The sequence below is a fragment of the Nuphar pumila genome, chromosome 10 (assembly GCF_984573655.1).
Source record: "Nuphar pumila chromosome 10, dmNupPumi1.hap1.1, whole genome shotgun sequence".
In the NCBI taxonomy this organism is placed as follows: domain Eukaryota; kingdom Viridiplantae; phylum Streptophyta; class Magnoliopsida; order Nymphaeales; family Nymphaeaceae; genus Nuphar; species Nuphar pumila.
Genome location: NC_143258.1, coordinates 16426386 through 16437887, shown reverse-complemented (window position 1 = coordinate 16437887; position 11502 = coordinate 16426386).

Here is an 11502-nt window from a genome sequence, read left to right as displayed (position 1 = left end):
AAACCCTTCCGGCAATCTGGACTAAAATATAATGAATCTAACATTGGTTAAAACAGGTACTTCCGATTGAAAATATACAAACAAATAACATCCTTCATCAAAATTTTCTAAAATTTTATCAGTGAACAGTAGACACAAAAATAATGAACTTCCTTTTTTACAGATCATGAATCAGATCTACGGTTTGAGATCTATGATCATTACAAGTCCGATTAGGGTTTTGGTAAACCCTAACGAGTTTTAAATTTTAAATCTGATTCTCTGGCAGAGGAAAAATACCAAACAGAAGCAAAAAATTATCAAAATTTCACAGTAAATAGTTCATATTAACATGAAGCCACTGCATTTTACGGATCTTGATATGGATATCGGATGAGATAAATAACACATCTGCAAGTTAGACTTGAAATTAAACAATGATTTTAATCAACAGAAATCCGGATTTGACTTTGTATTTTATTAACAGGGTTCCCGAATTCCAAAACATCCAAATTTTTGTAGTAGTTCATTGACATATCCGTGTATCACATATAAAAAAATCAGTAATTTTTAACCATTATTTCAATATAAACTAACATGCTTTCTACTGATCTGAAATTAAAATCTACAAAAAATTAAGAAACACTAAAAAAAATATGATTTAATCATGAAAAATCATAAAATTTATCTAAATTGCAAAACAAAATTGATTTTAATGATGGAATACATGTAATAAACACTAATATGCTAAAAAAATAAATAAAACACAGGGAATCCATGGCTGAAATTGCTTTTACCCTTGAAACCATGGATTTAATCCATTTAATCAAATAAATCTCATGTTTTCTTGGTTAAGAATATAAAAAACAATGCAATAAATTATTCTAATGGATTAGAATCATGGAAAACAGCATAGAATAGGGTTAGATCATCTTTTTGAATTGAACTTGAGGTTCTTGAGGTTGAATCTATGGTTTAATCCATGAAAGGGGAGGTGCCAATGGTGAAATCTAATATAAAATCATAAAAACTAATAAAAACATATTAAATAACTCACCTTGAGGCTGAAGCTGCAATGGAGAAAGATGGAGGTGTTGGAGAGGAGAGAAAAGCCATGAAAATTTGAGAGAGAAAAGAGCTTCTTTGACCCCCTTTAGGTCCCCTATTTATAATTTTTTTTTTGGGGATTTGTTTAGGAAGAGTTTTGATTTTTTGGACTCTTTTTAATTGTTTTTGATAAACCACATGGGGAGGACGATTTTTTTGGAGAATTCTAACCTAAATGGACTCTAATTAATCCCTAATTAACACCTAATTAAACCCTAGAAAGTCCAAATGTGGCACCACCTAGTATGGACCCACATTTGGTTTTTAAAACTTGAATTTAAAACCTTTAAAAACCAATGGTTTAAAACTTAAATAAAATAGATTTTTAAAATTGCTTTTGACTCCTCTAAACCACTAGCCTAACTAGGACAATGACTAACCCTAGTCTAACCTTGACTTCTTCAAATGTGGCGCCACCCCGAGTGGGCCCCACTTGAGTTTTCAAAAACGATTTTAAAACTTGAAAATGAGAGGTTTTTCAAAAGAGATTCAAAAGTAGACTTTGATATTGAAAGGTTTGAAAGTGTACAGAGTCTTGACTGAGTTAGAACTCCTATGGATATGGCGCCAATTGAGGGGGGCCCACATCAAAGTTTTGAAAAACTTGAAATAAATACTAAAAATGGCTTTAAAAAAGGGTTAAAATCAACAGTCGAAATTCAAAGTTTTGAAAATAGAGTTCTAAACGAACTGGAACTCTAGGCTAGAGTCCTGAATTTTTAGGACTCAGAGATTTTGGATTTTAAAAGCCAAATGAAGGAGTTTTTTGAAAGATTTTATCAAAAAAATGGTAAAATAAGACAGAAAATGCAGTGAGGGTTAGAGTCCTTACTCAACTAAAACTCCAAAATAGAGTCCTGAATTAACTGGACTCTGTAAAAGGACCTAATTTTTGAAAAACAAATGAAAATAGAAGTGAAAACAAACTTCAGGATAGACTCCTAACTGGATTAGGACTCTAGGACAAAGTCCTGATCGGATTAAAACTCTAGATTTTTTTGGTATTTTCTGAAAAGCAGATGAAAGAACTTGAAAAAATAGTGAAAATAATGACAAATATTGAAATAAAACAGAATTCTGATTCAACTGAGATTCTGGGGACAGAGTCCTAATTGAACTAGGACTCTCAGATTTTTGGATTTTCTGAGAAAACAAATGAGAGAATTTTGAAAATTAGTTAAAAACAAGATGAAATTGAAGTTTTGGTTCAGAGTGCTGATTTGATTAGGACTCTGAGAAAGAGTCCTGATTCGATCAGAACTCTAAAAATTTTGGTTTTCTGATAAGCAAATGATGAAATTTAAGCAAATCTTTTGAAAAACCAGTGAAAATGGAGTGAGAAAACCAATTTTGGATAGAGTCCTGATTCGATCAGGACTCTAGGGTAGAGTCTTGATTTGATCAAGACTCTGGGTTAAAACCTCAGAATTTTGAAATTCTTTGATAAAAGTGTAACAACTTTGATAGATAGAAAGATTTTTGAAAGATTCTCTCAAAATTGAAATCAGGATTAGAGTCCTGATCCAACTAGGACTCTCTGAACAGAGTCCTGTTTTGACTAAAACTCTGAGTTTTTGACTCATTTTGAAAGATTTGGTTAAAAACAGGTAAAAATAGTGACAAAAGACAGAGTCCTAATCCGACTGAAACTCTGAAGAAGAGTCCTAATCTGACTGGGATTCTTAAAGAAGAGTCCTAATCCAACTAGGACTCTGGGATTTTGGCCAAAAACAAAGGATTTTGATAGGTTTTCTCAAAAACAGGTAGAAAAGGTAGTAAAAAGTAGAGTTCTGATCCGACTGGACTCTGGAAAAAGAGTAATGATCCAACTAGGACTCTAAGATTTTGGCAAAAATAGAGGAAATGGATAAGGGATATGACCATAACTGGTTTAAAATCAAAATGGAGTTTTGAAAATGTTCAAAAAGATTCAAAGAGATGAAAATACAGAGTCCTGATCCAACTAGGACTCTAACAATTTTAAGATTTTTGATAAATGAAGGAATCTAGAAGCGACACCACCTAAATGGGTCTTATTTGAGAAATGAAATTAGTTGAAAATTGAGTTTAAAACGAATCCAGGTCATTTTCTGAGAAAAAATCTTTAAAATATAAGATCCTGGGGGTTGGCAAATGACAGAATGTTGATTAAAAACCCAGGTTTTGAAATTGATTTTGAAAGAAAAAGTTTTAAAACCCGAATCTGGATTAAATATTTTGAAAACAGGAGTGCTGGATCTCAAAAATGAGATGTAATGACATACAGTGCTATGCAATGTAATGAAATGGTATGCCGAATGCATGCAATGATATGCAATGACACATGCAATATATAAACACTGGATGAGGGTAAAAATTTGGAGTGTTTACACCACCACGAGCACATCGCCTGCGAAGACGATAATATACCATTTTATGTTATACCTAGGGCGACATGAATATGTGAGCACATCTCATGAACCCGGGCCATTGCCCGTAGACTCCAATCGAGTCCCAAAACCTCAATAGGTCAAAGTGTCGAACCCTACAGTGGTTTCAGTTCTTTTCAAGTGTATGTCATGTCGAGTGTAAAGCACGCCACTGGTGTAGCGTATATCCATCGATATACGAAGGGGAGCCTAACAAGAAGACACTTGACAACTGAGCTAGTGACATACGTGTCAGGACGTGCCCTCTTGCATGTGTGAAACAGGAAAACCCACAAAGGTATAATTTCGCCCAAGTATCGTGCTGTGAGCAACGATACATCGACAAACAGGTAAAGTGCCACTGACTACAAATTATGAGCAGCACAAGGCTCAAAATGCATATACTGTAGTTACAGAATATGCGGGGAGCATCCAGGGTCTGGAGTACATATTTCTTTCTAAATACGCACTCAATTTTCGTAACGCGGCAAAACTCGCATAGCGAAACCATCCGCGAAGGACCTTTGCGAAACCGACACTCACAAGTGTCAAGAAAAGAAACATAACTTAATCCCATGCTTATGGGAATAACATTAGCATGTCTAGATGTGTAACCGCACTTTGCCCGCACAAATAGGGCATGAACAAGACTGTTAACCTGAAAGGTCCGCTGAAACAGACAAACCCACGCAAGCATGCATCGCTACACTGGTCGCAAGCTCAATCGCTCTGCTACCCCTATGGGGCAGCGGGGTGCGAGCAACCGAAGCTTGAAGCAGCAACGTACGTTGCTTGCAAGCGACGAACTTTGCTTCAAGGCTAAACATTGCCTACCGGCACGGAAGGGCCATCACCGACACGGGTGAGTTCCCGTGGAACCTCAATTGGGTCGTGTCAACCTTGTCGAAAACCACAAGGGGTCCGGACCCAGTGCCGGAGTCCAACAAGGGGCTGCTCCAATGGCGACAAGGTTGCCGGGTGCCTTAGCACCCGGTGCCGATTTGGCGCCATAGGGAAACCCTAAAGCCCGAAGGGGACGAACAAATGGCTAGGCCACGGGGGCCCTGCCATCCTTGGTCCGCGCCCAATGGCAGGCCAAGTGGGGCTGACAGCCACACTGGCCTCAGCCCACATTGGCTAACCCGGGTGTGCCAACACCCGGCTAAGCCTAAAGCGCCCAAAAAGGGTGCTAGGCTAGCCGGGGCCCAAGCAGGCCAACTTGGGACCCCAGCGAAATCTGGTCCGCACGTGACCAGACCCAGTGGGGTCACGAAAACCCCTAGTCTGAACCCAGCCGTGGGTTCGGACTAGGGTGTTGGGCCTTAGCCTACACCCTTAGGGGTGCGGCTAGCCCAACCACTCGACTAAGTGGGTCAAACTCACAGATCTATCCTGGACCCTATTGGTCCAGATTCAACCGACTACAAGGGGGCAGGGGCACATGGGGATGTGCCCCACAGGCACCCCTGGTCTGGCCCAAAAGTGGGTCCAGACCCAAGGCACCCGCTGGGTGCACACCAGCCCAAAAAGGGCGGCAACAAAGGTGGGGCGCCCACCTCGAGCTGGGTGGCGCCACACAAAAAGGGAGGTTTGGACCCTGTGGGTCCAGACCCAGCCTGGTTACCCCAACAACTGGGGTTGCTGAGGGAAGGCCATGCCTGGTCTAACCTAGCCATGGGTCTAGACCAGGCCCACAAAGGGGCCAGCGCGCCACCAAGGGGGTGCGCCCAGCACAAGCCCGGATGCTCTGGGCACCCGACCTCAAGCTGCTCTGCAACAACAATGAAAAGGGGGGGGGGGGAGTAGCCATCTTCTACAGACCTGAAGTTTGTAGCACCTGGCCTAACCCAGCCCAGGGCTGAGTTAGGTCGCACCAGCCTGGCGCGCCCACATATGGGTGCGCCAACAAGGTGGCCCGAGTGCCACGCGCACCCGGCCCTCAGCTGCCTCTAGGTAGTGTGCAAGGGGGAAAAAGGGGCCTATACAGACCCCTGGTTTGAGCCAAATGGGGGCTCGGACCAGGGCTGTAGCCCTTGACCACGCAAGCCAAACCCAACTCAAAACCTCCGGGTGGTGCGTTCAGGCCAACAGGGGGGGGGGGGGGGGGGAGCTCACCAACAGTGGGTCCACTCTGGGTGGTTCTGGGTCGAGGGTGGCCCAGACCACCCTGCCAAAGTGATGGGCTGCAGCATTCCAACTGGGACAGCTGCACGCCCAACCTTCAGTCGGCCCAGCTAAAAAGAGAGAGAGAGCCAGACTGACCGGCCTTGGGTCAGTCTCAGTCCGGGAGCTCGTTGCATGGTCTGCAATGGACCTAGCCCACGTGCTGTGGGCCCAGCAGGCCACCAAAGGACCTGGGCTGGCCATGGAAAGGCTCAGCCCAGCGTCCTACCAAGCACCAGCCCCAAATGGGGCGTTCCATCCATTATAAAAAAAAAAACAAGCATGGCCAAAAAAAAATTAGAAAGCATAACGAAATGCATGGAAAGGGGGGCTCACCTTGGTGCTGGGTTGGCTCAGCTGGAGCTGCAACGTGAAGAAGGGAGGAAAGGGAAAGAGGGGAGCTGGAGAAGAGAGGAAGAAGAGAGAGGGTGTCGACCCTCTCTCTCTTCCCTTCCCTTGCTTAAAAAAGGGGGATATGAGAGATGGATGGTGGGGAGTGAAGGAGAGGAGATGGGTGTTCTCCCTCTCCCACACCCCACACTCATCCTATGGACCTACAAGGGGGGGGTCAAGGGTGGCCTCAACCACCCCCAACCACTCCCCTTAATTTAAGGGGGGAGTGGTTGGCCTTGACCTTTCAAGATCAAGGTCAACCTCCCATAGAAAAATCGACATCCCGTTTTGAAATATTTTTTTTATATATATTTTTTTTTGAAAATTGGTAGGGGCTACCCCCTAAGGGGCTGTGCCCACCTACTTTTGAAAATGCCTTTTTAAGGCCCCAAGTTGGATTTTGCAAGCTTTTCAAAATCCTCTTTTGAAAGGAGGTTTTTTGTAAATATATATTTTTTTAAACCTTAAAAATGACATGGGCTGAGGTGGATCCCATGCCAAACCTTTTCTAAATGCCAAAACCAACCCTATGTAAAAATATTTTGAAAACCCACTTCAAGGTTTTATAAATTTTACAATTCACTTTTATAAAAACCCAATTAAATGGTTATTTAAATGAACATGTTTAAATTAATTTTAAAACTAAATTTTTAAATTACATTTCATAAAGTAAAGTTTAAAATATAATAAAGTATATTTAATTCCCCAATTTCAACAAAATTGGGCCTCGGTATGACTCATAATTACCGATATACCCTTTTTCGCCAAAATACATGAAATAACAAGATATTTTTCTTGTTTAGGCTCCAAATTCAGAGTGAACCCATATGAATATAATATAATTCAAATCTACAAGTATTGGGGTTCGATTCATTGTGTTTTGCCCTAAATCACCTCATAGAGCAAATATACGCGATTTAGAACCTCAGAAAACGCTAAATGGCAAATTTACGAGCAATGCTCGTGCCGAAACAAGAAATTTCCCAACAATGGAATATATATTAATTAAAATTCTTCAGAAAAGCAGTGGGGCTTACATCCTTTCCTCCTAAAAAAGGATTTTGTCCGCGAAATCACGAACGCTAGGCCACAAAAAGATCAGGGTATTTCTCTCTCATATTGGCCTTTGGCTCCCACGTGTATTCTTCAATGCCATGGTGTTGCCACTGTTCCTTAACCAACAGAATGGTCTTGGTATGCAGAACTTGATCACGACGATCAATGATCTCAACAGGTCTCTCGACCACAGTTAAGTCCTCTTGTACTTCGACATCTTCGTATTGGATGATGTGTGATGGGTCCGGAATGTACTTCCTCAGCATCGACACGTGAAAAACATTATGAATTTAAGCATACTGCTGTGGTAGCTCAATCCGATAGGCTGCTCCACCGATCCTCTCAAGGATCTTGAACGACCCAACGTATCTAGGATTCAACTTTTCTTTCTTTCCGAAACGAAAGATGCTCTTCATCGGTGATACTTTCACAAAAACCATGTCGCCCACATCAAACTGAAGCTCTTGCCGCCTCTTATCGGCGTAACTCTTCTGTCTGTCCTGAGCTGCCCTCAGATGCTCTCGGATCTTCTGCACTTGCTGAGTGTAGTGCTGAAGAACAATTGGTGATTCACTGGATCAATCGCTGATATCGTCCCAATATGACAGTGATCGGCAAGGTCTCCCGTACAAGGCTTCGTACGGAGCCATCCCGATACTAGCGTGATAACTGTTGTTGTAGGCGAACTCGACGAGGCACAAGTGAGAATCCCAATCACCCTTCCAGTCGAGCATACAAGCCCGCAACATATCTTCTAACGTCTGAATCGTTCTCTCTCACTGGCCATCAGTCTGAGGGTGAAAAGCCATACTTGTGGTGCCCCAAACCCCGACCTTGGAAAACTTGGAATTTTTCAGATATTTTTTTTTGAAAGGTTTAAGTATGAAAACCAGCGGAAAGCAGGTGTGGAAAAAACAACAAAGCCGCAAGTCTGGGCGACCACCACAGATAAGTGCAACAAGTGGAAACAGTGTAACCAACAGTGTGTACAAAAGTGTAACTGTGAAGTAGAAAGGGGAAACATCCCAACAGTTTAAAGAGTTTACAAAATGTAAGTACAAAAAGTACAAAACAGGGAATATATCCCAACAACAACCAAAACCCAAAAACCACCAGGTACAGGAACTGCAGGTCAAGTGTGTGGGTCCTCCGAGCCTCCACCGTGTATCATCGCATCTGCACTACACCTGTTCGTCACCTACATCCCCATAAAATGGGGTCAGTCCTCTTGCGAGGTGGTGAAGAAACAACCACAAGCAAATATATATATATATATCATGTACACAGGAAAGGCAGGAAAAGCTAACAAGTGTAAGTGCCTGTGACAGGTAAGTGGAAAGTGACAAGTACTAGTCAACAAGCTATAGCAACAGGGAAAACAAGTAGCTAAAGCAACGAACTGAGCAGCAAGTAACTAAAAAAACAACAGTAATTGTAAAGCAAGTGCTCAAAGTAGTAACAACTGTAACTAGTGCTGAGCAGCAAAGTAACCAAGTAACAGTTGAAGCAAGTAAAGCAACTGGAGTAAAGTCCACAACACAAGTGAGGTAGCAACTACAGTAAGTCAGCTGATTGGTTAGTCTTTAAGTTCTTCTGATTACTCCTTCAAGTACGCGAAGGAAACCTCACATTCTGTGAGACATGCACCCGACGTCTGTTATTAAATGTCTAGTGTGGTAACCGGGGAAGCTACAGACCGAGTCAACCTCATGCGAGCAGCACACGGTTAGGAGAAAACACTCGCATGGGCAAGGATTGCAATCCATACTACTGCAGTAGTGAGGCCCTAAAAAGGCAACCTCGACCTCCCTGACTCTGAGTGACTGGAGGCCAAAGGATGTTACAGCTCCTGTCAAAACACGTGTCGTAGTAACGACAAGTCACTCAGGGTTGTACCATCCACCCTCTCACAAGGTGAACCATTTTGTGAATGGGGCGAAGCAGGTTTATCTTTCTTAAGGCTCATGTTCAATCATACCTCACAGCGAGGAATTTGCCTCGTGGTCCCCGCAGGGTACGCAAAATGAGGACTTGGCCTACCCATTCACGTGCTCAGTCTCACACGGCCAACGGAGCACACCGCTCGTGAAAGCAGTCAAAACACCATATTATTTGTTCTCTATTTAGGGTATATCACACAAGAGTGCTACATAACACAAGGGCCACCGCCCGAGGACTCCAATCTGAGCCCACAACAAGTCATATCAGTATTTATACCCTATGGTGTTTAATCTTCTATTCTTTTTATTTTATTGAAGTAAGGGCATGTGGTGCGCTTAACAATGCCTCAGCGATGTACCTCCTCGGGGTATGCACTACTTAGTAACAGTGTCAGGATGTGCCAAGTGCAAAGTGTAAACGTAACATAATCTTTCCATCCTTTGCACAATAAGATTATCAGAGGCATTGCAAGATATTAAAATGCACTATATTGCATATTTCAGTGTTAAGATTACATTTCATGATATTCTCATACGTATGGGAATTACATTTGCATTCTCAAGGGTTTGAAAATTGAACTTAACCAATCATCCCGTCTAATGGGAATAACATTGGTTCTCCCAAGGTGGATCGTCGCTTTTGCAGGGAAGATGCAATTGCGACCCAAAAGACCATTACACGTGGTTCAACACACTTTTGTGTTTGTAGCAAAATCTTGGATATTCAGTCTTATGGAAATAACATTTGCTATTTCCACGGCATGGGGTGCCGCGCCTGCGGACCCGAAGCAAGGATATTTAAACTATGCTTAAAATTCAACGTAGTTTCCAAATAGGTGGGTTTGCACTAGTGTTTGTCTGTATTCTATAACTAGGCATTGTACGTAACTCAAAACATAAGGATCTTCCTTATGCAACATGACACACTTACGTGTCGGAGGTGATATTGAAAGAATCCATCTAATGGAGATTACATTAGCATACCCACGGTTTGGGGTGCCGCGCCCGCGGACCTGAAACAAATCGCTTGCCGAAGCGAGCGTAAGTTTACAGTAGGCAACACATACCCAAAACAGTGTGTGAAGCCATCTAAGGAAAGACACTAGGACGGGACACCGGGGTGTCGCATGTCCATCCGGTCATACTGAATCAATCTTTATGTGTGCCTTGACGTGCATATACATATATATGCATATATATACATATATATCTCATGTTTTGATTCCACTAAAAGACATGTCCTTATATGTACGTATGTAAATGCACAAGTATACATATGTATATATATATTCGTACTAAAATACATATATATGCACACCCATACACATATATATACGTATATACATATACAATATATGTATGTATATATATATATATATATATATATATATATATATATATACATATACTGAACTCTTTGAAACTCAAGGCATATATAATTATGCCAAAACCCTAACCGAAATGCACGGAGGATGCGGGGCAAGGTAAAGGCTAACTTGAACCTACTATGGTTCGGTTCTAAGTAAGCATGGACTGATTTTAATAGTGAAGAAGGTTAACGGAACAATAGTGGCATGAACGAGGCTGCAAATGTGCCTGTACAGGGATCCGTACACTTGCGGCCAACAGGTTGCAACTAGGATATGGGTCTGGTCCATCGGACCCCGCTGCCACATCCACACCAAAAAGGTTCTGGTCCAACTGCTACAAAGGTTTGGTTGGGCTGGTTCCAGCCCCTAACAAGGGTAACCCGGTAGGTCTAAAGAAAGGGGGTGCCAAACTATAGGTCGAAGTGTCTGGTCCCTTGGACCAGACAACAGCTAGACCATGCCAAGGTCTGAACTGTTCAGTTCAGACCTAGCCCTAAAAGGCTTATCCGAAAGTAAAGAGGCTCGGGTGTCCAACAACCCATGGCCGGCACACGGCTCCAACATGGTAGAGCCGCGGCTAGCACTAAGTGCTAGCTGGGCTGCCAAGGGAGTCCAGGTCTGAACCATGGTTCAGGACTGCGCCTACCAAATGCCAATTGAAATGCTAAAGGTTCACCCCACCAAAGGTGCGCACCCAACTCCAGCCAAGGAGGTAACAGTTGGGCTGGTTCACGCCGCACAACCGGTTCAGACCAGGTTATGGTGCTGGTCTGAACCCCTGGTTAAGACCGGCACCTAGCCTGATCTAAACCCAACAAAATAACGAAACAAGATACATAAAAAAAACTTTTACATGCAGCATAGGCTGGGCTCACAGGCCAACCGAAGAGCGCCAGCCCCTAACTCGGTTCAACGTGAATGGCTGATGGGTCTGGTTCGTAGGACCAAACCGTGCCAACCCCAACACCTAGGGCAAGTGCCAAGGCTCACACCCAATCGGAAGGAAGGAGCTGGGTGCCTGCCATGGGCCGGCCCCAACTCGCAAACGTAACCTAGCAAAATAAGAAGAACAAACAAGGTATTGAA